We start from the raw sequence: 27,963 nt of genomic DNA on the forward strand, positions 1-27,963 counted from the left end.
TGACTATTACCAAAAGGGGAAAAATAAGTGTAGTAAGGTTGTGGATATTGTTGGTGAGAACATAAATTAGTATAGCCATATTATAGAAAACAGTACAGAGGTTCCTCAAACTCATAAACAGAACTATCACATGATCAGACAATCACACTACTGGATATATATCCAAAGATTTGAAATCAGTATGTCAAGGAGATACCTGCAACCCTGTATTCAATGCAGCATCATTCACAATAGCAAGCATCAGGAATCAACATAAATGTTTATAAATGGACAAATTGGGGGGGGGGAGGAAGGAAGGAAGGAAGGAAGGAAGGAAGGAAGGAAGGAAGGAAGGAAGGAAGGAAGGAAGGACCAAGACTTGGAGGCTAAGTTCATGCATTGCTACAGAGGTAGCTTGGCTCTATTTTTAATGATCATGAATTTTTAAAAATGATTTCTGAACATCAATAGGTGTCTGACACCATATTGGACACTCAGCCAGGACTAAGATACCCAGGATTTTCTTTCATGGGGCTTTTATTTGGTTGGGTTTTAAGGGAAAAGGTCAATTAGTTTATTGGAAGTTAATGAGTTCTCAGGGGCACTTAACCATTGAGCTACATCCCCAGGCTTTTGTTTGTTTGTTTATTGTTAAGACAGGGACTTGCTAAGTTCCTCAGGGTCTGCCAAGTTGCTGAGGCTAGCTTTGAACTTAGGACCTCCTGCCTCAGTCTTCCAAGTCACTGGAATTATAGGTGTGCACCACTACACCCTGGCCAGGAAACTACCATTTTAAATACAGTTATCAGGGAGGAGTTCCCCCTGAGGAAGGTAAGGGGATTGAATGCGTTCTACGGGTATTTGGAATACAACATTCCATGAAAGGAAGGAGCTAATGCAAAGGCCCTGAGGCAGGAGTGTGTCTGACATATGCACAAGGAATAAAAAAGAGCTCTGCCTGCCTGAATTAGTGAGAGCAGAGTAGAAAAAAAAAAAAAGAAAGGTGAGATCATAGATGTAATGGGCGGGAGCTGTAAGAGATAGGAAGGAGGTGCAAATCAGGTGAGGCAAGGAGGCCTTGTGAGGCCTTTGGGTTTTGCTCTAAGAAATATGAAAGTGACACTGGAAGATTTAGATCTTCTTAGCTAATTATAAATGGAAAGTGCCATTCAAAATAAAATACCTACATATTTCATTTTGAACCTACACCACGGATTCATGAAAATACATTCTGATGCCAAACCAAAGAACACAACCAAGAAGAGGTTCTATATGTTCCAACAGGGCAGGAACAGAAAAGAGTACCTGTACCTGAGGAGTCCCATGTGGTTCTTTGCCCTGGGGTATTTGGGGAGCTCCCAAAGGCAGGCTGGGGAGCCCCCCTAGTGGAGAATTCCTGGATGCTGTCTTTAAAGTTCTGAAAAATAACAAGCATCCAAAACATTCCCCCAAGCTCCTCCAGGGTCCTCAGAAAAGAGGCTTCATTATCAGCCTTATCATGAGAGTGTTTGGTAAACTGACCTAAGATTAAGAGTGGGTTTAATGGGTGTGGGGAAAGCCACTTGGGAGTGCTAAGTCACTTTTCACATGAGGCAGCAGCTACAACCCAGCCTTTAATCTGCCCTTGCTTGGATGTTTTCCCTTCCTAGCTTTCCTTACTTTTCTCTCACTTTTGCAAGACCACACCTATTCTCTATTAGGCATTTCTAGGGCTACCTAGTTAACCATTAATGAGAGGTAAAAAGAGTTTGGGGTCCTTGATCTATAATAAAACCCTCCATAAATTCTGAAACTAGAATAAGTTTCTCTGCCCTCTTCTTGCCCTCTGTTTCCCTCTATGTCTCTTGGGATGCTCCTAGGAAGGTACTCATTGCTAATAGGAAAGGGGAGAGCAGACTCATTTCCATCACTCAGGGGCTTGTACCCTTGGTTAGGTGACTCAAACTCTTGGGCTCAAACTCCTTAACCACACAATTGAAAGAAAAGGAAAATAAATATCTACTTCAAAGGGTTACTCTATATAATTTAAATGAACCAAAGAATGTACAGTGCCCAGAATATTGTATGTATGGATGATGCTTTCAACTAAACTTTCCTCGCCTTACCTTCCTCCATTACAGTGTAAGGCATAAAGACTATCTTGTTCATTTCTGCAACTTCTTCCAAATCTAGCAATGACTTGTGCTAGTACAGATTCAACAGCCTTTGGCTGGATCCAAGCATGCATTGACACTTATAATCATCACCTCATCCTTGTTTAGGGGAAATCACACCCCCCAAAACCTACTCTCCTTAGCTTTCATGAATCAAGGTGCACCATCATCCACATGTTAGGGACTTAAAAGCTAAGGCTCTTCACAGCTAAGTAACAACTATGAGCTCAATAAATGCTATTGATTGACAGCTCCAAATCCAGGAGAGATGGGGAGCAACTAAGTTCAAGAGTTACCACCTCTGGTTCCTGGAGCCACTGCCTCTGTCCTCACACCAGGACACTAGGAAAAAAACCAAACACTCAGTGTGCGGTTTTGTCAAGGTCACATAGATTTGACCAGGACTCACACTGTGCTGTATTTCTGCCTCATCATGCACTTTTCACCCCCTTCATTAAAGGGGAATTGATTGTGTTGATTGTAAATGGAACAAAGTCGAAATGATGGATGGACTGCCGCTCAGAGAATGGCCACTGTGCAATCATTTGATTGCTCTCTCTTCAAGGGGATTTTCCAAAGGCTGGCTCAATGGCTGGCAGAATGTGGCGGAACAGGGACTGCCTGGGACTACCCACAGCCAGGCTCTCAGTGAGTAGAAACATGGCAAGTTTATTCCTCCTGCTGGATCTACTCTTTCAGTATGATAAGGCAAGGGAAGCACCTCTGAAAGTGGCCCTTAAAGCACAACAAATGAGGCTTCAGACAAGGACTGAGAGGGAGTTGAAAAAAAGCCCTAATGGCTCATAAGAAGTCATCTTGGTCCTGTGGGCAGGGCCCTCACGTGCAGAGATGTGATGCTATCTGCCAGAAAGCACCTTCTCCTGATGACTTCTCCTGGATAAAATCTGGCAGCTGCATTCAGGACAAGGGAAATATTGCCCACCCTGTCTTCATATGAATCTCTGCATTACACATACTTCATGGAAAATCCTTGAGGATTATCAATGTATGTCTGAGTGGTCAAGCCAAGGAAAGCAATCATCAAACTTGGGGGTTTGGGAATATATACCTTCCTAGGAACCGGTTTTGCAATTCGACCAACAACCAAGGTCTGAGCTTGACCTCTTCTGTATTGGCCTTGCTGACTGCTGCCTTTTGGATTTGCAGCATTCCTCCAAAGACCCATGTGATAAAGGCTTAGTCACCAACCTGTGATGCTATTGGGAGGTGGTGGAACCCTTAGGACATGGGGTCTAGTGGGAAGAAGATAGATCATTGCGGTGTGCCCTCAAAGGGGATCTTGGCACTCCTGCTTCTTCCTGTCTGTCTTTGCATCTCAGCCACCATCAAATGAACAGGCTTTCTCAGCCATGCACCCCCACCATGATTTACTGTGCTGCCACAGGCCCAAGGCAATGCGGCTAAACAATCATGGACTGAAACTGTGAGCCAAAACAAACCTTTCCTCCATTTGAATTGTTTATTTCAGGTACATTGTCACAGAGATAAAAAAAAAAAGCTAACTCACTGACAATCAGAAAGAAAAACAGGGAAATAAACAGACCCAGACCAAGAGACAGGAGGTTCGTGGAATGTGAGGGTTAGTAAATCTCATGTTGTTTCCACTAGAGGTTTTTTTTTTTTTAATATTTTTTAGTTGTAGTTGGATACAAAGGTATTGTACCTTTTTTATTTATTTATTTTTATGTGGTGCTGAGGATCGAACCCAGGACCTCACACATGCTAGGGTAGCACTCTACCGCTGAGCCACAACCCCAGACCCACCACTAGAGTGTTTGAACATCCAAAAAATGTCAGTGGCCACGTCCACATCCAATTAAATGAATCTCTAGGGGTGAGTTCAGGTGTCAGCATTTTTTTAAATGTCTCCAGGTGATTCCCAAGTGCAGTCAAGTTGAAGAACCAATGGTCAGGCCTTCAGCATCCACTGGAAAGACAGAGGCAAAAGAAGGGAGCCGGACTCCTGAACCTCCTCAGCTCCAGGCCTGCAGCCATTGAAAGCCAAGTCAACAGGCACCTCTTATCCCAAGGTGGACACACATATATTCCTTCTCCTTCCAGCGTTGCCTGGAGGGATTTCCAAAGAGTACCGTGTCAGTATGCATAAGCGAGAGGCTGCAGTCACATCAGCCGAGTTGATTCTGTTTCAAGACAAGAAACTTTAATAAGAATAGATGAGAATGAGTCTTTGCTCAATTTACAAGGGCAAAAAATCAATTGCCACACAACCACCAGTGTGTGCCTCAAATGCCAAAGGTTTGGTAAAGGCTAGGTTTAATTGTTTCTAAGGAGAACAGGAAATATTTATTTAGGATTAGTGGCAGCTGCTCCAGGGGTACAGCTGGGAATGGAGGAAGATATAATTAAGAAAATTGTGTGAGGGAGGTCTGGAAAGCCACCAGAAGGTTTGGGGCCTTGGTAGAAGTTGTTTGCAGAGGCTTTTTTTTTTTTTTTTGTGGGGGCAGCTGAGCCTTAATAGGCACTTAGAAGGAGAAAAAGATAAATATGCAGTCTAATTAGCAGCTGACTTGAGGTTGCAAGATCAAATACAGGTGGAATCCCATTATAGCCTACACCACAGGTCCTCAAAATTGCTTTGTTGAGTGATTGCATCATAATGAATACCTGCTAGAAATTATCACCCATATCTCCCTGTCTTTTCTCACAATGTTCCCTTGCCTCCCCTTTTAGAAGGGAATGTTCCCTTCTAAAAGAGAAGCATTCGGGAAGGGAGTGGCAGTTAAGTTTATAATCACCATCAAAAATGTGCTAGAACGATCAAAAGTAAAAGAAATGAGCTCTGTAAATAATGAACAGAAGTTACAGTGCTGTTTGTTCTCTGGTCATATAAAGTTTGAATTGTTTCAGCAAGATAAAAAACAAAAAAAAGCATTTCTTTGTCATCCCACGCCATATTGTTTGTAGGTACATTGCCCATTTATTTTATTCTGTCCTGGTTTGTAGTTGCTGTTTTACCTGTGTCCTCGACCCCAGACTGGGAGTAATTGGGAAACACAGAATTTATTTTACCTTTCATGGGACTTTGTTGAGAGTAGCTAAAAAGAGTGAGTGTTCATGATTTGAATTACAATAGCCCCAGTTCTCCCAAGAGGGAAGAATTTTTCTGACTGCCATTTTCTCCTATTTCAACAATACTAATATGTTGTGACACTACATTGTGTACAACCAGAGAAATGAGAAGTTGTGCTGCAATTGTATACAATGAATCAAAAGGCATTCTGTCATTTATACCTAATTAAAATTAATTAATAAATTAATTATACAATAGATACAGAATAGCCTTTAGATCTGCCCACCAGGAAAAATTTAATTACAATGGACAGGTTACCTTCTTTCAAAAGATATTGGGGTTTTAAAGGACCTGGGTTACTCAGCTTTTTATCCCTGTGACCCAAATTCCCAATAAGAACAATTTAGAGGAGGAAGGGTTGATTCAGCTTGCAGTTTCAGATCAGTCCATTTTCAGCTGACTCCATTGCTCTGGGTCAAGGCGAGGCATAACATCATGGCAGAGAGGAGCACTGTTGTGCTTATGGTGGCCAAGAAGAGAACAGGAGGGGCCAGGGACAAAATATATAATCCCCAAGGGCACAACCACAGTGACCCATTTCCTCCACTTATGCTCTTATACCTACAATTACCACCCAGTAACCCATTCAAATTATTAATCCGATGAATTGATCCAACGATTAGGTCACAACTCTCATAATCTAATCATTTCACCTTCTGCATTAACACAGGAGCTTTTGGGAGACACCTCACATCCAAACCATAACAGGACCTTGAAGAAAATGGCCCAGTCCAGTCAAGTGGCTTTTCCATGATACTCAGTAGGTTAGAGCCAACCAAATCTACAACTGGGATTCAAATCCCATGACAAAGAGCCTTTTCTGAGTGTCCTTTACCCCGACTCCTAAGTTAGATGTTAGTCATTCTTAACAGTTGTTCACTGAGTATCTTTGTTCAGTAAATACTCACTTATTAAATTATATGATTTCAAAAATAGCCCAGTTTTCTGTTGTAATTAAAATACAATTATCAGGATCTCCACCTCTATTCTTCCTTTGCTTCTCTGTTAATCATCAATAGTAAAGAGCTATCATATGTACTGGAGCCCTTCTCCTTCCAAAATGGCCAGTAGCAACAGGAAGGCAACCCAAATTCAAATTTGTTAAAATGAAATGAAATTTATAATCCCCTTCCTCACTTTCCATAACTACACTCGAATGCTCAAAAACCACAAAATTAGTGCCACCATATTGGACAACACAGATATTATTTTCAACAATGCATAAAGTGGTTACTAGAGATACTGGACAAGGGAAAGGAACCCTCTAATGAATAAAAGGAAGGATTCTCTTATAATGTGAATCAGTATGACTATATCTGTCTGACTTGTTAAGAGTTCTTTCATTGACATTTTAAGTAAGCAAATTTGTGTGTCAGTTTATGAGTGAATGCCAATAAACCTAAATTTTAGTCTCATAGCATGCCTCATTCAATAAAGACCCATAATTTGCCACAGGAAGACTTTAAGAATTAGTTAGGCAAAGTCTGGAGCTCTCTTGTTGCCTAGAAAAGGGTTATTCCTTGTCAATATCAAACAGTTTATCAGATCAAATTCAGTATTTCCTAAAGCAATTGGTATAGTTTTTGGTCTGAGTCTCTCAGTCCACTATTTTACAGCCAGGGTAAAAGTTATTATTTGAAGTCAATATTTTCCAGTTTCTCCTATGATCCAGGTATAAAGTGTAACTAGATGCCTTTAGTTTGTTGCTTTTAATACTCACCTTGTAGAGGTAAGTATTGTTCATGTTTTATAGGTAAGGAAAATGAGCTTCAGAGGGATTAAATTCCTTAACCATTTTAGGGTTAAACCTAACTATCCTGTTTGCAAAGAACACAGAGATTTTTCCAGCATTTTCCAATGGGAACGTCTTAAGCAAACTGAGATAACCAGTCTCCACATCAGGTCACAACACACATAACCTCAGAACAAATATCCAACTGAAGTCATCCTAGTCCTAAAGTCCAAGTGTGGATACACCTAGAAAAAAAAATTCACATGTGGTTATATAATAAAACTTTCCCTCTCTTACAGACCTTGTAATTTTGTCCTTATTTCCTTCCTCTGTTTCTAGTTATCATAGGATTGCAAATCCAATTTGAAGATTTAGAGTCTACGTGATCAGATTTTCTGTTTTTGTTCATTCCCAGTTTTCTTCCTACATAAATTAAGCTTTGTGTTGACATTCCTGTTATAATAACAATCCCATAGGGTTTCAGGAGTTTTGTTTACTGGCTTGGCAAGAGAGTTTGTTTACTGGTTTGGCACTCCCTTTAATACAATCCAATGGTTCTGACTCATTCCCTCATATGATTTGGCTTATCCTTTAAAAGACTCAGGTGAGCACATTTTTCAGTTCACTTCTCAGAGTTCTGTGCCTTCTTTGTGTGTAGGAGACAAGGAGAGAGAGAGAGAGAGGTGGCAGGCTCCTCCAGAACTAGCTGTCAGTACTGTTAGCATCACCTAAAAACTGGAATGAAAAGCAGATTCATGAATCCCACCCGAGACCCAGAGAATCAGAATGTCTAGTAGTATGGATCAGCAGCCTATGGTTTAACAAGTCCTCCAGGTGATCTGTATGCACAGACAGGTTTGAGAAGCACTGGAATGCACTAGACCAAAGGTTTCCAAACATCGCTGGACTTTAGAATCACCTGGAAATGGGATAGGGGTATAGCTCAGTGGTGGAACACATGTTTAGTATATCAAGGTCCTGAATGCAATCCCCAGCACCAAAAACAAATGAATAACTTGGGGAGATATTAAAAATTCTAATGCCCCACCGCACATGGACCAATAATATCAGCCTTTGTGGGCTTAAAACCCAGAAATGAACATAAATTTTAAAAAATTTTCCCAGATGACTCCAACATGAATCCCATGTATTATCTTTTGGAATGATAATGAACAAGGAAGATAATAGCAAATTGTCACACCTTTGAAATTTTGAGTGAATAAAAGTCTCTTCCAGGAGTGGTAAATACCCCAACACAAAAGTTGGGTTCATAATAAGTTTCAGTCTTTTCAACAAATGAATAAACCAATGGCACCATAGGCCGAATATTTTCTTCCTAAGGTCCAGTGAGATGACAAGGATAAGTTGGCAATCAAAGGAATGACTTTTTGATATCTGTTTTCTATTACTCTAATTATGGAAAGTGATGATAGTCCATTTGCTATTAGTGTTTCTACAACTCTGGGATTTGTGGCCAAATATTGAAATTTACTTGATGGTGTGGTGATTTTAAGTGGAGCCAAATGATCAGAGATAAAGGGAAAGTGTTGAAATGGGCCATTTTTTGCAACCCTGGGAGAGCACCGCTCTCCTCTTTGGCAGTTGTAAGTGATAGTGTAACCATGACAGCCCGAGGCTGTATTCATAAGCCCAATCAGCTTGACAGTATTTGATTGAATGAATAACTGGCCAATTCATTCAGCCAATCAATTTGCTTGAAGTTAAATTTGATGAAAATAAATTTAATCAAATCCATTCTCCCAATTGACCAGTCTGTTTGTTTTGTTTTGTTGTTTAACTTGAAGGATAATGTGCTTCTTACAATTAGAAAGATGATGTAAAGATCATCGCGATTCAATTCTCTCTCTCAGGCAGTGCTCATCATGGTGACATTACAGTGTTTTCGTGACTGCCCCCACATCAGTAATCCATATCAAGTGGGAACTGAGATATCAGTCGCCTTTTTAAAGACAAGAAGGAATGAAAATCATGTAAACTCTGAGCTGCTCTAGCAAATGGTTCTTACAATCCTAAAAGAGAGAGTTCTTCATTATAAAAGTGAGTGTTTTAGTCAGTTTTTTTTTTTTTATTGCCGTGAACAAAAGACCTGACAATGTTTATTTGGCTCATGGTTTCAGAGGTCTCAGTCCCTAGAAAGCTGGTTCCATTCCTCGGGGATCAAAATAAGGCAGAACATCATAGCAGAAGAGTAAGGTGCAGGAAAGTAGCCCAGAACTTTACCAGAAGCTCAACCAGGACAAAATACAAACCAAATGTATACTTCTCCAGCCCCACTTCTCCAGCCATACCCTACCTGCCAACAACTGTTAACCACTCAGTTAATCCCTATCAAGGAATTAACACACTAATAGGGTTCAGGCTCTCATAACCCAGTCATTTCACCTCTAAACCTTCCTGCATTGTCTCACATGGAGTTTGGGGAAATACCTTATATCTAAACCATAACAGTGGGAAACTCAAAAAAGAAAATACCTGAGATGAAATAAAATCATAAGGAAGAAAGGTTTACTTTGACACCTGGTTTTAGAGGTTCCAGTCTATGATCAATTGGCCCTGTCATTTGGGGGTCTGTAGCAAGGTAACACATCACGGTGGGGACTACATGATAGAGACAATCCTACTCACCTCATGGTAGCTAAGATATGAAACAGAAAGGGACTGGGGATCCCATATTCCTTTCAAAGACATCACTTAACTTTATCCCACTGTGTTTCTAAAAAAAAAAAAAAAAAAAGGTGTCCACTACCTCCCCATAGAGTGACAGGCTAGGGGTCCAGGCTTTAACAAATGGGTCACTGGGGAACATTCCAAATCTAAAATACAGTCCCAACCATGATAGCACCCATGTCTCCATGATCATAGAAAAGAGAAAAGTCATGATAAATGAGCAATAGAGCAAACTCTATGGGGTTTAAAGACCATATATTCCAGTGTATCCAGAAGAGTATCACATCTAAGACTTACATAAGTAGCAGAAGAATTAATACACATGTCCTGGAGGTGCTCTAAAGCTTAGGGGTGTTTTTGTTTCTGTCTTTCTTTTTGGCTAGAAAAACAATACTGTTTTAGAGTACGCCCCACTCTTGAGACTAGCCACCATCTACCTAGTGCTTTCCAAAGAATAGCATTCATTCATTCTTCCAGAAAGCAAGAGAATTTAAAGGATATATTTTAAAATATGAGCTCAGGATAAGCCCTGGAAAGGGGTATAGAGGCCCCCTGGTCCCCCTTCTCTTCCTACCTTGAAGTCCTGAGGCTTCACATGCAGGTCCATGAACTCAACAACCCACATATTTAATCAAATAACATCTTTCCTCCCCAACAGTCTTCCCTAGTTATTTCTCACACCTAGGAGTGTGTGCACACCAGCAGCACAGACAGACCATGCTCAGGACAACAAACATGGAAGGCACCTCAAGGTTGTGGGTGTGAGAATGAGCAATGGATGTCTACAGTAAACAGGGTGTGGGAGGACTTGTCCCTTTGTCCCTTTGTCCCTTCCCACAAGTGGGGTACAGCTGGAAAGCCAAAGTAGGGACCTCTATAGAAGGGACCCAGGAAGGGACTCAGTGGCTGGGTCCAAGGATATATACTGCCCACTCTTTCTCCAGCAAATGTTTTCAACTGGTTTGAACCCTCTGAAAGTCTAGGGTGCTCATCAATCACTTCTTAGGATACTCCTGTATTCTGTAAGTTCCTCAAACTCCACAAAAGCTACAAGAGCCAGAAACTCACATAAATGAGTGAAGGAAGCTAATGCAGGTCCAAAGAAAGTTGTGAGGAATGTGGTGAGTTGGAAACTTACATGTCCTGTCCAAAGGAAACAGCCTGCAGGTCCAGGGAGTCTGAGTTCAGTGCTGCTGAATCTTCCAATTTCAAAAAAAAAAAAAAAAAAAAAAAAAAAAAGCCGGAAATCTAAAATGTTGTACTTTTTTTTTCATCCTGACTTGTTGGCAACTAATTCAAAATTCAAACCCATTTTAAGACCAACAAGCCACATCTGCTAGTGGGCTTTAGCTTATGGGCTACCATAAGAAAAATAAAAGCCTTCATTAGATTGTTGAAATCAGCTTCCTTGAGAATCGGCACATCTGGTGCAACCAGGAGTCACTATGACTCTTCTATGTATCTTATTTTTGAAACAAAAGCACATTTCCCCCAAATAGCACCTCTTTGGGGGACAACTTAACCAAAACACCGTCAACTGCTGCTTCGAGAAAAACAGCTTCTACAGCCCACAGTGTCCCAACCACCCACCTTGGGAGCCCCTTTCACATCTGTTCCATGAGAGGGCAACACAATAAGCAAAGCGCTTCACAGATGATCTCTGCTCCTTGCTAGAAACTACTTTTCTTAGTTTTGTATGGTGGGGTCCAAAAAAAGGAAATGATGACTCAATCCCCTCGCTTCTTGTACAAGGCTGGCAAACTCAGTAAGTGGGGGGAAGGCAAACACTGCGAACAGCACTCTTGATTAGTCAGAAAGTACCAAATGAGGTGCGTATTTGATCTACTGTCACAGGAGCAGATGGAACACAGCAACCATGACATGGTAGAGGTAGGACTTAATGGATCATCTTGAAGTGCCTGGGACTGATTAGCCGCGGTGCAGCTACATGCAGTTTTTTAATTGATTGATTTGAGTTTGTGGTCAGAAAATGACTGTCGGCTCCAGCTTATCTATAATTATCAGTAATCAAAACCAGACCTCTCGCTCCTTAATAAGGCAGGGCTCCTCCATCCTGCTCGACTTCTCTACTTCTCAGACTTTCTATACCCACTGCTAAGAGCTTTCAGAGCCATAACAGGATACCTGGTGACTCTTGGGAAAAAAGACTTTGGGGGAACGGATATAAAAGGTAATGGGAATGCTGCTCCTTTTTAGCTTCATGTTTTGACTATTTGGAGTTCAAGACAGTTTCAAAATTAATAGATGGTCTCTCATTCACTATCTAGCTAGTCTATTATAGGCAATATGAAGTAAAGGATTAAAATAACAATTCCTGTAACTCTAACCCAAACCTCTTTTTTTTAACTAAAAAAAAAAAAAGAAAGAAAGAAAAAGAAAGAAAAAATGATCAACACTAATTAGAGGCTGCAACTCTTTCTAGGAGTCAGAATGTCCCTATCCTGGGTAAGGCACCACTCACTGTCCAACAGACCACCCACCTCGGAAACCTGGAAGTCATTCAAGACCTTCCTTCTCCTCCCAGCCCCTCTCCCCAACCACGTCCGATCACTGAAGCTTGCAATTCCACCTTTTCGGATCTGTGTGCCCTCAGAACAATTGTCTTGGAGTCACACAGACCTGGGTTCCAATCTTGGTGCCATCACTTAGGAGTTGTGAGACCTGAAGCAAGTTACACTCCCGTTATGTCTCATTTTCCTCAGCTCCAATCCAGAGATACTACACTTACCTTAAAGAAAATCAAACAATAATTGAATGAGACAGTATCTATTTGGAATGCAGTTTTCAACATGCATGTACTTAAGAATGTATTTAAAGCATTATTATAGATTTGCTAGGTCTCTGTCTCCCACAATGAGATCCATTGTCTTGAATGACAACCTAAGTTCAGGACAGGAGATCTCAAGGCTAGATGAAGAAGAAGGAAGAGGTGGGGGGGAGTGGGCAAGAAGGATGGGGAAGAGGAGGAGAGGAGCAGGAAGGCAGAGCATAGATGGAGAAACAGGAGGGAAACTGAATTGGAAGAAGAGGACAGAAGAAAAGGAGAGGAAAGGAGAAGTAATGTTGGCTCCACCTCCAGCCATAGCTCTAAGGTTGAGTTTCCTGTGTGGCCTCCTTCGGGAAGGACCAGCCACATCAGTTGCCAATACTGCTGTTTACTGAAACTACAGGGTGTGACTGTTGAGAGCCCTATCACCATCCGCTAAGGCAGAGCGACAGTCCATTCAGCTGTGCTAACTTGTCTCTGACTTCCAATCTCTTAACTTCATGCTTTGTCACTTCAATCCCAAAGATGCATCTTTTTTAAAAATCTCTCTGAAACTCTGAGAAAATAGATCCTTCAGCTTCTTAGAGAATCTGGTCTTCTATGACTCTCAGGGAAGGATCATTAATTCCATTTTAGAAAGCACAAAAACAAGAGAAAGAAAGGGGGAAAAAATCTTGCTCTAAGTCACATAGCAATGCCAGGATCCTCTAACCCAAAGTCCAGGTGACTTATCCATATGCAATGGTCTCTTCACCTCTCTCTTATGATTTCACTGTTACAGATGTTGCAACTCTGTGTTTTCTCTTCTCTCCTGAGAATGGAGGACAGCAGATGTTGGGTTGATCTTTTGAGCAAAGGCCCTGGTTTTGATTCTTTGTTTTATTCTAATCTCACCAAGAGGTGAGCAAAGAGGATTATCGGAAATGCTTACCTCACTTCTGATATTGTACTGTATGTTCTTTCCTTTAAGTGGCTCTGAGGACTCAGAACGCAGAGAGGAAAGAGCTCAACACTCATTAGGGGCTAGAACTGGGTCCAGGATAAAGACATGAATTGGAACTCTGGCTCCTTCCCTTCCATCATGAGTTTACACATTTTCCTTAGTCGTCCAAGCTCTGTGTTGGGTCTAGGGAGATTATACAATGAATAAAGCAATGTCTCCACTCTCATGTAGTTCTCATTCCTACAGAAAAATAAAAGAAAAGAAAACAGAAAATAAACAAATGAGGAAATAGATATGTCAAATGAGTAGAAATACTATCCAAAAAAATAAAACAGGGTAAAGGATAAAGAAAGTTGGGTTATATACAGGGTAGCCAGGGAAATGGTTTGAAGGGGAAGTAATCTTTAAGCAGAGGTAGGAATAAAGTGATAGATCCCAGGCAAAGGAGACAGAGCAGGTGCAAAGGCCCTGAGGGAGAATCATATCAGGCTTGGGTGAAGAACGGCAATTCTGAGTCCTGGGAGCAAGAGCGAGAAAGGTAGGAGTAGAGATTAGGGTAATTGGAAAAGAAAGGGAGGGGGGAGGGAGTGGGCAGCTCCTTTAGGATCTTAAAGACCATCATAATTACTTTGGATTTTACTCAGAGGGACATGTCAGTGAAGGGTTTTAACAGAGGAATGACATGATCTGCCTTATGTTTTTGAAAGGCTCACTTTGGCTGCTCTACAGGGGCCAACGCAGTTAAAGAGCTTCTGCAACAAGTCAAACAAAAGATTATAGTGGCTCAGACAGAGATGGTGGCAATGCTGATGAAGGTGTCAGTGACAGGCTATTTTTCAAAGGGAGAGTCATTAGCAGCTGGGCTACTTCAACCAAGATACTCAACTTCTTTCTTGGCCCAGTTCCATCATGGGTAACATGAAGATAAAAAGAGCAAATTCATGAGACCACTGCGCAGGTTAAATGATATCATTTACAGGAAGGCGATACCTGTTGTTGGTTTCCACTGTCTCAGGTCCAAGTGTATAACTCCAGACAAAACTTCATATACATTTAGAGACCACAATGAGAGAGAGAGAGCAACTTGTCTTCAGAGCAGAAAAAAACAAATTTGAGCCTAGAGCAAGATTATTTACATGCATCTATCTCATCCTTCCAATAAGAAAACTGACGGCTACCAATATGTCTTCCAGCTTGTATCCTCCATTTAGGAGCTCAGAGCATCAGAAAACACAATAATGAGCTCATTGAGGGAGAAGGGACTCTTGAGAGAATTTAATTTGTAAAGTATAAAAACTGGGAATAATTGTGAAAATATATTAATAGTGCTTGTGATTACCAGGTGATATGGCAGCATATTTTAATGTCTCTTGTGCTTTTCAACATTTTCCAAATCAACACAATTCAATGGGTATTTCAAGAGAATTGAGTCCTATAGCCATTTAGTAAAGGAGAATTAGAATCTCTGAGAGGAAAATGTGAGACAAACAAAAAATTAAGTTGAAATTGCAAGGGAGAAAAGGAGGAAAATAACATTTTGTGGGTGTCAACTATGCAAGGGAAACATCAAGTAGATGTTTGATTTACACAATTTTATATTTATGCTCTGCATTAATGATACAACAGGTTCCCAAACTCGTATGAGACTGAAAATTATAATAAACATTGAATATCTTTTATCCAAAATACTTGGAACCAGAAGTTATTTCAGATTTCATAAATTTTCAGAATTGGGAATATGTACATATAAATATATAGATATCTTGGGGAGGGGACCCAACTCAACATGAAGTTCATTTAAGTTCCTTATATGCCTTATACACATCAACCTGAAGGTAATTTTTTTAATATTTATTTTTTAGTTGTAGTTGGATACAATACCTCTATTTTATTTATTTACTTTTATGTGGTGCTAAGGATCGAACCCAGGGCCTTGCACGTGCTAGGCAAGCACTCTACCGCTGAGCCACAACCCCAGCCCCTGAAGGTAATATTATACAATATTTTTAGCACACCTCTATTTTGACTGCTCCCTGTTGCATGAGAACAAGTGGGAATTTCAACTTAGGGCATCATGTCAGTGTTCAGAAAGTTTCAGATTTTGGACTGCACTGGATTTTGCATTTGGGGATTAGAGATATTCCATGTGCATTTAGGAATTTGGTTTATTATAGGGAAAGAATACAATACAGTAATAGCATTCAAGCAACGATGTGCTTAATAGCAAGGGATCTGCAGAGCCAAGCTGACATTTCAATCATCCTCCCTGTGGAGGGCAGCTACCAGAAAATACTTCTTTTTTAAAGGAAAAGGCATGAAGCAATGCAGAACCAGTATGCCCACAGCAGGGTTTGGCCTGGATTTCTCATGCCCCATTACTCACACAAGTATATTCCTGCTATGTAACCAGCCCTGGTGGAAGAGCCCTTGAGGTGTAGCTGAGGCCAAGTCGAAAGCATCAGTCTCACTGCTATCTCTGAACATTGCTGGCCAACTGGGACATACTACCCTGAAAATCCTCAGACCAGTAATTACAAGCAGCAACTATGAATCCATATTTCATGCCTTGACTCCTCCACAGTCCTCATCTCCCTCTGGAAGGTGACTGTGCCTTCTATGTTCCATCTGGTTTCTCTCTTTGTGAATTTTTCAGAATAATTATCTTATTCCATGATCATATCTTAGTGGGAGGAAGCTAGGAGGGAGCAGAAAAAAGAAAATGATCTTGCTACATGAATAAGGAAAAAGGAACTCAAAAGGTCCCAGTGACTTGCCTACTCTGCAACCCTAAAGAAATCTGACAAAAAATCTTCTCCTTTGTGAACTTTCCATCTCCAATTCAAATCAAATTTGTTCATTTCACTTGGCATCCCATTGCATCTCTCATTAGATGGATTTCTAGACAATGGCCAGCTCACCCACATTTGTGCCAGTCCAAGGTGCTTCTTTTTCTTGGCAGAGGCAACTTGGCCTCCATTGACCCCGGGCACAATGCCTCCACACTAGTAGTGGCCTGCAAAACTGTACCTTCATCCCCTAAATATGGCTACACAACTATGGTGGCATCCAATATGCAGAAATTTTCATTTAAGTATCTTACCTACATTTTAAATGAGAGATTTCAAAACTTGAGGATATTATCCTTTGCATTAACCTTTTTGCCCTTTCCTTCAATCCTGTCCATGACCCTCTGAGATGCTTCTCTTGCCAGCCTTGGGATCAAATGTATTCTAGCTGGCTTGTCTTCCTCCTCACATCCAGGTCGACACCAAATCTTTCCAATTCTCTTTTGAAAAATAAGTATAGTTTTCCCTCCAACTGCAACCCTCTCTTAGGCTGTGGATTTCATTCCTAGATGCCTGAAACAGATTTCCAGTCTGTTTTATATTTTAGCCTCTTACACTTCCAGGCCTTCCAATACAACAACAAGAATCACATTTCTTGGCCACCATTTTTAATCATGTTAATCCCTTTCTCAGAATACTGCCTCTGCTAAACTTTCACACTCTTTATCAGTGTTAACCCCACAAAAATTGTTCCCCACCCCCAGACTTACAGAGCACTGGTATAGGTTGGGTTGTCCAATAGTAGAATTGAGATAAAATTTAGAGTTTGTGTATTTATAGGGCCTTCTCTTGGGATGAACCCCCTATGAAAAGGGGTGTGGAGAGGTTGAGAAAGCAGGATTGAGCAGAAGGAGAAGCCATCCAGGTTGTGATACAGACTTGATAATCTTAGACAACCCACAGGGAGCTCCAGAGCTCTGGGTCCCTGTAGGAGTTCAGTCATGGGAGCCTAAAATGGCCCTGCATGGGTCATTGCATGCATTACATGCAGACCATCTGAAGAAGAGTATGCGCTTGAGTAAGGCAACTCTCTGCAGCTGATGGTCCCACTGGGGTTCAGCACTAGAGCTATTTGTGCTCCCAGCAATTAAGGACACCCTTTCCTGAACAGATATCTGTGGTGCATAACCCCTTGTACCACTTCTTCATATACCCTCACTGCTCTGGGATTCAAGTCTTTCTGAGAAGGGAAGTGGGTGGGATGAATGACAGCCACAGTTCCTAGTCCCAGGTCTGCAAGTGACACTCATCATCCCCTCGCCCATTATTCACCTCGATTCTTCTCAGGCTAGCACCTCCGTCTGTCTCAATGGTTTCCTGATGGCATGGTCTAGATATTCACCTCTGAAGGATCTGCTCTCCTGGTCCCCATGCCCTTACCAGGCTTAATGTGTTCTCCTCTTCTCAGTACTCTCAAATCGATTCCTTCTGGAATCTCTTAACTGGCTGACTCTTGGCCCCAATTCTACCTCTCCACTTCACCACACTCAACTTTTATTCTCCCTTATTCTCTTTTTCCTGTGTTGCATTAAGTAGCTCCACTTAATCTCACCAGTAAATTTCTTTCTCCATGAGTACTGTCATTCCTTTCCCATCCCCTGCTCTGTTCTATCTCTAGGCATCACAGAGCTATAGAAAATCACTTGTAAGACCTGGATTCTCCTCAGAGGGTACAGGAGCAGAAGGAGTGGGAGAGATAGGAAAAGTAACCCAGCAAAAAAAAAAAAAAAAAATACTTCTCTTTGAAAAGTGGGACAGATGAGGGAGGAGGGAGAAAAAAAGGCCCAGATGTAAATTGTAAAACTTCCCAGAAGTAAATAGGAAAGCATTTTAGCTCAGTTTCAATGACCACATCTAGCTCAAAATATGGAGTGAATTCAACCAGAAAAGTAAGCAGTCACCTATTGAAGAGGCTGCTTTGAAGGGGGAGTGAGGTCTTGGAAACACCTTTCTTAGCAGTCCAGCATTATTCTTTCTCTAGCCATCATCTATCTGTGTCATTGATGGAACAAATATGCATTGAGGGTCTACTATGTGCCAGTTCAGAGAATGTTCCATGCTTCTTTAGGAGGAGTTAGCTTGTTTAGAACTTCACTTTGATAAACAAATATAGTTCAACATCATTTTGAAAACAGGAGAAATAAGGTCACGCGTCAGCACAATAAATGTAAATGCTTTTAGTTCTTCAACAGAAAGCTGAAGACTGTCACACGGGATGAACAAAAATCCAAGTTTTGCTGAATTTTAAAAGCTTAAAAATGAAATAATGTGTCATATAAATGTCTACAAATCAAAAGTGAAAGGTAGACAATAATGTCAGAAAAATAGAATTCACAACAAAAATATATTATCTAGATCAGTGGTAACTCAACTTCAAGATGACCTACAATGACTCTGCCTCCTATCCTTCACATTCTTCTGTCATCCGCTCTCACACTGTACCTGTAACAGGGTTGGTGTGTGGGATCAACAGCACATAGATAAATGATGATACACGATTTCTTAGTGTGCGAAAGGTCGCCATTTCCATTTCCATTTTGTTCTTTCTCTCTGTAGATAGATTAGGAAATTGATAAATATAGATAGATATTTTTATCTGTTATTTTTTTATAAGGGAGGAGTGTGGAGGCATGAGGGGTAGAAAGCAAGCTGAAGTTGCCATGTTGTGGACAGTCCTGGAGAGAGGCCTGCGGGACAAGTTAATGGTTAATGAAGCTCCAGTCCATGTCCATCAAGGAAACGAACTTTGTCCAAATCCCAGTAAGTGAGCTTTATGAGTGGATTATCCAACCCCACCGAGCCTTGAGATGACGGCAGCTCAGGAAGAAACTTGAACCAGAACAACCCAACTAAACTGCTCTCAGATTCCTGTCTCAGAAACTGCATGAGATAATCCATGTCTGTTGTTTTAAGCCTCTAAGTGTTAGGAGTAATTTGTTTTATAGCAATAGATAGCATGAGCATGATTTTATAAAACATGCAGACCATAATAATGGGAAAGAAGATCATGCCGAAATTACACATATAAAAAAGAATTTAATAAGAATTGTTTAAATATCCAGTGAGGAGGGTCACTGGAGGCACGTCTTCCTGGGTCCCTTCCACTTCCTGTTTCCTTCTCCCCTTCTCCCCTCTCTCCAGGTCAGCCATGAATGGAAGAACACTCCTCTGCCATGTTCTTCCTTCATGATGCACTGCCTCATCTTGGGCCCAGAGCAATGGATTAGGTGCACCATGGACTAAACCTCTGGAACTATGAGCCCCAAATAAACTTTCCCTCCTCTAAGTTGTTCTTGCGGGTATTTTGGTCATACTGATGAAAAGCTAACACACATATTAAAATTAAAACTTCTTTTCAATACAACCACCATTTATGGAATGTTAAAACAAGCCATACTGTGAGAAAAGATAGTTAAACACACATACCCAACACAGAGCTTGCATCCAGGTAAATAGTTTTTTTTTAATTCTACAAATTAAATTATAACTAGATATATAATCTAATACAAGAAAAGAGCAAATACTTGATCAGACACTTCAAAAAGAACATCTAAATATTCTTTTCTGTAGTTAAAGAAATAAAAATGAAAAACTCAATGAGATAGTACCACATACCCATGAGACTGATTAGAGTGAAAAAGAGAATCTCAGTGGCAAGCAGACCTTAGCAGACCTCCCTTGTACTGCTGATGAGAGGTAAACTGGAACAATGATTTGAGAGAATTCTGTTCATCATCTAGTACAGTTAAACACATACACACACACACGACAGCATTTTCACTACAATGTGTTTACCCAGCAGAAAGCAGCATAAAACAACAAAAAAATATTTCCAGTGTCAAAAGCAGCATGGTTGTTTGTTTTGAAAACCAAAAAGCTGGAAACAATAAATAAATTCATGCAATGGGATACTACAAAATAGCAACAGTAGATGAATCACAGCTATATTCTACAACACAGATGAATTCCATCAACATACCATGGAACACAAGAAGACAGACCCAAGATTTACACAGAATTATTTCATTTATATAAAGTTGGAAAAGAGGGACAACCAAGCTACATACAGTGTTTGAAATGAGAACAGTAGTGACTTTAAGGACCAGGGAGGAAGAGGTAACTGGGATGGGGCTAAGATTTCCAGATGCTGGGATATACTTTCTTGACTTGAACAGTGTTACCACTGTGTTTACTCAGTGATAATTCACTGAGTTGTATGCACTAGCATATTGTGGAATAGTCTGTGTATATATTATAATTCCCTAAAAAAAATAACAAAAATTATCTCTGAGATAGCTCATACTTTCACCCTACATGGTATTTAAGAGGAAGAGTCAAATAAAATCAGAATGTCTTATGAGTTAGAAAGCTCTAAATAGAAGTTGTAAAATATCCCAATACATTGAACCACCAGATTTGAGATACATTATACTATACACCAGGGATCTATAATATTCAACTTAGTATGAGTCGTGGGTTTTAATGCAAATTCCTATGGCTGCAGAAGACAGAGATGACAATGGAGGCTCAGTGAGATGCCATCCATTTGGAAGGATGTTCCGTGAAAGAACTCAGCAAATTCTGTAATTACCAAGCAGTGGGTGGAACATGCTTTGCTGATGTGATTTTTACCTAGAGTTATCAGTCAAATAAATCAAATTAGACAAAGCTGCCTTTAACCAGATTTTGGAGAAACATAAATAATTACCCTTTAGTATGGGATATTTAGTTAACACAGGACTGAATTTTTACCCTGATAAATAGACCATTAGAAGTTTACTTCACGAACTGCAATCTACGTGAGTAAGCACTGATCCAGGAAATGTCCCTGTCATCACTAGCTATGTCCCTTCCTTTGTATGAAATGAAAGATCTTAGAGTTCAGTAGATACAACACAAGATGTATGAAGAACTGTCTAGAACTCTATTAATGGTCTAGCTCAGGGAATTAGGTCTTGGCTGAAAAGAAAAAGAACAAGAAAAAAAGTCAAACCAAAACTAACAACAACAACAAAATAAAAAGAAAAGTTGAGTGCTTTTTTGACCCTGTAAGAATTACTGAAAAGGCACATTAAGAAAACATTTATGATGTTCTTATCCTGTTTTATACATTCAATGAATATTTCCTGAGTATTCTTGTGCCAGGCACTCATCTAAGTGCTAGGAATACAACAGTGATGAAAACAGATGAAAATCCTTGATTTCGTGGAGCTTATGCTTTAATTGAAGAGAGAAAAAAATATACAACAAACATTGCATGTTACAGATAATGAATGATATGGAGAAAGATTCAGATGGGGAAGGAGTGTGGGGGCAGGGTAAAATATTAAAGAGTTGATCATGGAGAAAGTGACCTTTGAGAAAATATCTGAAAGAGGCAAGGAAGCATGTACACACATACACACACACACACACACACACACACACACACACACACACACACACACACACACACGGGGGCAGAGCGGGTGATCAGGCAGATGGAAATGAGGAAGTCCTGAATGAGGAATGTGACTAGCTTATGTAAAAAGCAGGAAGGAGGTCAGCATGGCTGGAGCTGAGTGATCAGTGCTAAAGTGTTAGAAGTTAACGTTGGAGACATAGCAGAGGGTCTCATCAAGGACTCCCTCGCTGGCCTTTGTAAGACATGGGCTTTTATCCTGGTTATATGTGAGCTCTTAGAAGTTTAAGCAAAGAAGAAAATGTTCTGACTTAGGATTGAAAGGACAGCTTTGGCTGCTTCCTTGAGTATAGACAGAGGTTATGACAGAAGCTGGGAGACCAGTTTGGAGGCTATAATAAGACCAAGTAAGAGGTGAAGGGGCTTGGACCAGGCATTTGCAATGATGATAATGATAAAGAATCAGATTCTGGTATATTGTGAAGGTAAATACAAAGAATGTTTAGTAGGTCTTAATTTAGAGATTTAGGATATGTGACATGGGAGTAGGGAGGAATCAGAAGTAACTATAAGATTTTTGACTTGAGACACTGGGCAGATAGAGTTGCCATTTATTAAGATATGGAAGACTTCAGAAAGGGGAGATTTAGAGGCAAGATTAGGGGTTCAATGTAGACACACTATGCTGAGATACCTAGTGGACATCCAAGTGGGCAGTTGAAGAAGTTTTGAGTCAAGTGAGAGGTCTGGACTGGTCCTTGAAACATGTATTAGATCATAATACTTCTTTAAAACCTCTACTACTTCTCAGATATGAACCAGGGCATTGTCAGCATTTTAGTGGTTTTTAAAGCCATCACAAGTGATAAGATCACCAAAGGACCGAAAGTACCTTAAAAATATGGTCTAAGTACGAGGCCTAGGAGATTTCAGCATGATTCCTCACTATCCCTACCTCCAGGAACCTGGATGTACCCCCATAGAGAGGACCAGGGTCATCCGGACTTGTATTCTTCATTGGGTGGTCTGAGGAAAGCTAGGGCTACTCTTAGGGTCTGTGTCCCTGGTGTTCCCCCAAACTTTGGGAAATTTCTAATGCCCATTCTGAGGAATGAGGACTGGGGCAAAGAATTACAAGCAGCTGTTAAATTTGAGGATGTTATTGAGTTTAAAGATTATATAATCTGAAGATCCAGGCAAAGAAAACCAAAGCTTCTACCCAGAGAGCCAGATTTCACTTTAAGATCGGTGTGAACCACATCTGGTTACCAGGATGTGGAATTAGGTGAAAAGCACCACCCAGTGAAAAGCGATCCATTTTATCATTGGATTTCCTCCCCATTATCCCTGAGATGTAACAACTGTGACCATCAGGAAAGGAAAGAAGCCAATAAATGAAATGAATCAGGTCATTGGGGACCTAAGTCAGTGCAAGTCTAAATGTGAAACACTCGTCTTGCCAATGTGATCATTTTATCTAGAAATTATCCAGAGCAGCAATTCTCTAGAGCCTTTGTGCTAGACACTTATCGCTAGTCAGAGGGTAGAGATAGCCCCGGGTTTTTATGGAGACTGAAGAATATACAATTTGATAAGCCTTTTTTTTTTAAATTAAGAGAACTCAAAATTAGGTATAGGACCTAGGAAGTGACCAATGCAACTAAGGTCCCCAAAGATATAGCTATATTAGCCTCACAAAAAAGACTACATGTGATCCTGAAGCCAGAGGACAGAAACCCCGGGAGCACTAACTGATCACTAACTGTTGTAACCGAGTTCATCATACACATGCCAGGAGACATTTAGAGGGAGCCAAGCTTCATAGGAAAATCCTCATTGATGTCTGTTTCCTACCCAGAGTCACTCAAAGGGGTACATATTAAAGTCATTTAGATGAATGGAGATATATAAATACTCTGTGACATAGGGATACTATCTTCCAACAACCTCAACATATCCAAAAGCCTGAATAATCTAAAGGTATTTCATTGACACAACAACACTGTGATTTGAGCAAAAAGACCATTGATGGGTTCATGAATGATATCATTGGTTATATCCTACAGGGAGAGTTACCAGAGAGGATGCATGATATTCAGCTGAACTTGAATTTTAAATAAGCAATACATAATTTCCCAGCATAAGTATGTCCTAACATACCCGTGCATGGAATATACTTATACTATAAAACACTCTAATTTATCAGAAATCCAAATTAGCTGGGTATTTTTTATTTTTATTTGATAAATCTAATAATGCCACCTACACTGATTTCTGCTCTGAGATAAATATTAAGTGAGAATTTAGAGAGCCCTACTAAGCAGCAAGTCTAGAAAATATACTGTAAGTTTTGTATTAGTAGCTCACCTAGTTACCCACATTTGTCCTGAAAGGTACCATTATTCATATGATGCTAAAATGTGAAATCAGAACCTGTAATAGGGAAGTGGGGACTTACATAATATGTCTGAAGTTAGTTAATACAAAAAGTCACGAGTAAAATTATTCCCTTTTAAACAATGCAAACGATAGAAACACTGCTTGGGTAAATAGGCATTATTAGAAACACAGTATCCCACTGTGCTCTCAATACTACAAAGGGGTAAAATATTTTTTTAATTGCTGGAAGTGCATTAGCCTGTCAAAAGTGTGTAAAGCAACTCATTGTGAAATGTAACAGATCATTTCATTCACCCAGGTAAAATGCATTCATTTTCCTTTAAGATAGAAAATAGAATTAAATATAAAACTTGAGTCTTAGCTCATAGAGATACTTATCAGCACCATGTAAAGTCACTTTGTGTGGTTTCCAACCATATAATGACTATAAATACCTGATAGTTTGTTCTTTTTAGTCTTCAGGTATATATAGATATACCTATATTATCTTATTTATTCCTCACAAAACTTTATATTTTTTATCATGCCCATTTGTAAATTATTTATTCATTTGACAAACATTTACTGGATATCCATTGTGTGTTTAAAATATAATAGTGAGCAAAACAAAGTCCATCCTTCCAGAATATACCTTCTTGTAAGGAAGAAATGTTAGTTCAAGTAAAAGTAAAATTTTAGATGGCAATGTTGCAATGAATAGAATGAAAGAATCTACAGGAAGTCAAAGACCCACTCATTCAGAAAAGGCAGTAAAAGCCTCTTTGAGCTGGTAACACTTGAACTAGACATACAACTTGCATAAGAAGATAGCCCGGGGCTGGGGCTATAGCTCAGTGGTGGAGCACTTGCCTCACACATATGAGGCACTAGGTTTGATCCTCACCACCACATAAAAATACATAAAGACATTGTGTTCATCTACAACTAAAATTTTTTTTAAAAAAATTAAAAAGAAGAAGAAGATAGCCAGGGAAACAGGAATCCTTGTGAAAATGGAGTCACCCTTTGAGGAAGAGATGAACTTAGCAATCAGCTGCTTGCAAAAAAGCAGAAAGAACTAGATGCCTAGCAGAGAGAGTAAGGTATGGAAGGAAAGGTTGGTCAGACATGATTGGAGATGAGCTAAAAATTGTAGACAGGGAAAGGTCACAGGAAGCTTTGAAGGGCATGGTCAAGAGTTTGTATGGTATTTAAGTCTAGCAGGAAAGAAACGGAGGAGTTTGAATAAGGAAGTGATGTGATCTGATGCATAATATAAGGGTCAGTCTGACTACTGAGCTAAGAAGAGACTATCAGGGGTAAAAGGGAGGAGGATTAAAAGTAGAAGTTTGGGCAAAAGAGACTGGTGCGGTAACAATGAAAGGGAGAGAAGTGGTCATATTGTTGAAAATAGAGCTACGAAAATTCACTGCTAAGCAGGAGAAAATAACACGTAAAAACAAGTTTACCTGAAAGGTTAGATGCTATTAGCTGAGATGGAAACTGCTACTCTTAAAAATTAAAATACATTCCTATAATCACCCTTTAAGTAACAGAGCCAAGATTTATCAGATCTTCCTAAATGCTCTAATATTTTGGCTTGGGGACTGATTGATGTCTACTAATGTTTTTATTTATTTGAAAGTCCCTCTTTCAAACCATAAGCTCTTAATGACAGGGATTTAGATTCCTGATATCTAACCAGAGGCATCTACAGCACATTAACAATGCTTTTTACAAAGTATTTTAACAAAATATGACCAGAATAAATACCAGGTCCCATGCTTCTCATCCCTTTTGCTGAGTCGCAAATCTAGTTCTTTCAAAAGGTTGTATATTCTTCCCATCTTGTTGCCTTGGATCCTGCTATGGAATCTAATCTCATTTCAGAGGGCTGCAAACCTTCCCCTCCTAAGAAGATGTATGGGTGCAATTACAAACATATGTTCATGGAGATAAAACACATGCTGGTTATCATCCTACAGGCAAAGTTGTCTTCATGGAATCAACAACAGCCTTTATTTATTTAAGAAAATCAAACAAAACAATATCTCATCCGCTATCTCATAACATTCTGTACTTGATTACCAGCTGAAATACCCCAAGCTCCATATTAGCTTATTATAAATTTAAAAAAAAAAACTTTTAGAGTTTCCAATATCAATGCACTTCTTATTCAGTCTCTGCATAATTTTGTTCTTCTTGTAAATAATTAGGAACCATGTGGTTCTGTGGATTACTCAACCAGCCTTCTGAAAATACTTAAATTTGACACGTCAGAAGTTTAATTAACACAAATACATTATTTCATTATTCAGCTGTTGTGTGTGTGTGTGTGTGTGTATGTATGTGTGTGTGTGTATGTATGTGTGTGTGTTTTCCTAGTCTTGAGTCTTAAACAATAGCTTTCTCAGAATTTTTTTTTAAAACTTCTTTTTGGCTTTGAAATAATCTTACTTTGCATGTAACAAGAAGCCCTCCTAAAGCTATCTTGAACTGATTTACCAAACGAATCATTTGTTACTAACTTGCCTCTGCAATGACAATATATAACTCATATGGTATTACTCCATCAATTCCAGTTTTTCCAAGTACGTTTCAGAAAAAATTCAAAGGACTCAGGGTGAGCGAGCGAGAAGGAGACACATGCCCCTTGGCAACCATTCTCCCCACTGTTGGACTCTACGCCAGGTATCCAGTTCCATCTGAGGAGTTTGGCACTCCTAATAAACATGAGGAAACTTTTCTGAAAAGGTTTGTGAAAACAGAGATCTTTCTCACTCCACATACTGATCAACTTAAAATACCCTGGCTCAAATACCAAGATCTTACCATGTGGTTAAGTTTTACAGTATTAAAATAACCACTAAGATATATCCTAAGGAAAACTTTTTGGAGATTTTTATTATAGCACACCTGGTGGGAAAGTCATTTTTAACTTGTCAAACAAGACATAATCCAAAGACTCTTTATTCAACAAACTCACATATACCACCATGCCCAGCTTATTCTCACAATTTTTATCTCGAAAAATAAGTGGAGGGGGGAATGGAATATTTAGCCCTACTCAATGAAGCCACAGTCTCAGAGAAAACAAATCCTACTAATTAATAATAACATTATTGATGGTAGTCTGCAGAAGAGGAATGATCTTATAAAGCCATTAAAATATTCCTAGTGACCTGTGTATGTATTTGAGAATGAGTGGATTCAAGTTCCTGAAAACCACTAAGAGAAGCTAGAGAAGGAAATAGGGATTGTGCTGAATAAATCCAAACACAATTAGAGCAAGATTAGAAACTACCACTTCTGAATTTGATTGAAAAACTAATACTAAATTTGTCCTCCTCCTGTAAACAACTAGGACACCGGGAAAATACAGGAAACAACTGATTTCATTAGAGAAAGAAAGAGCATCCTGTGTGCAGGAAATAAACGGTACAATCAGCATGGCCTTCTGGCTGGAGGTATTTTATAGGCTGCAGTAAAAGAAGTGGAACTCCAGAAAATCATATTCAAATAATTGAATTTAGAAGACAAAGATCAGAGTTCAAAGAGGCTAAGAGCTAAATGTGAGGAGAGAAGAAGCAGAGAGGAAGAACTCCAGAAATCTACATCATGGTTGCCATCATCCCATGGCAGATGATTAGGCTACCTTTGCATGTGATGAGATTTTAAAAGTTCATGCAAAAGCAACTACTGGAAATTGTGAACCAGTAGTTGGATCATTGCCAGTCAGAATGGAGAGACATTGCAGACCACTTGAATATTCATTGGAGCCCCCTGACAAGCCAGTCTTCAAGAGAATTAAATTAACCCTACAGTAAAATTTACCCTCAACTTACCTTAAGAAAGCTTTAAAACAAGCTTCAAATGAATTCAGTTGTACTGCAAACTAACTTAACTCCCTGCCAAAATGAAATTAAACTTTCTGAAACAAGG

General features: G+C 39.7%; 1 long non-coding RNA gene across 1 annotated transcript in view; it reads left to right on the forward strand.

Moving 5' to 3' along the window:
- The window catches only part of LOC144367022 (uncharacterized), a 38,295-nt gene extending 18,768 nt beyond the window's left edge, over positions 1–19,527 (forward strand). The window contains exons 2-3 of the long non-coding RNA XR_013426231.1: positions 18,856–19,001; positions 19,383–19,527. This is a non-coding gene — a long non-coding RNA (uncharacterized LOC144367022). The remainder of the gene's footprint in view (positions 1–18,855; positions 19,002–19,382) is intronic.
- Positions 19,528–27,963: the final 8,436 nt, after the last annotated feature.

The sequence above is a fragment of the Ictidomys tridecemlineatus genome, chromosome 10 (assembly GCF_052094955.1).
Source record: "Ictidomys tridecemlineatus isolate mIctTri1 chromosome 10, mIctTri1.hap1, whole genome shotgun sequence".
Classification (NCBI taxonomy): Eukaryota; Metazoa; Chordata; class Mammalia; order Rodentia; family Sciuridae; genus Ictidomys; species Ictidomys tridecemlineatus.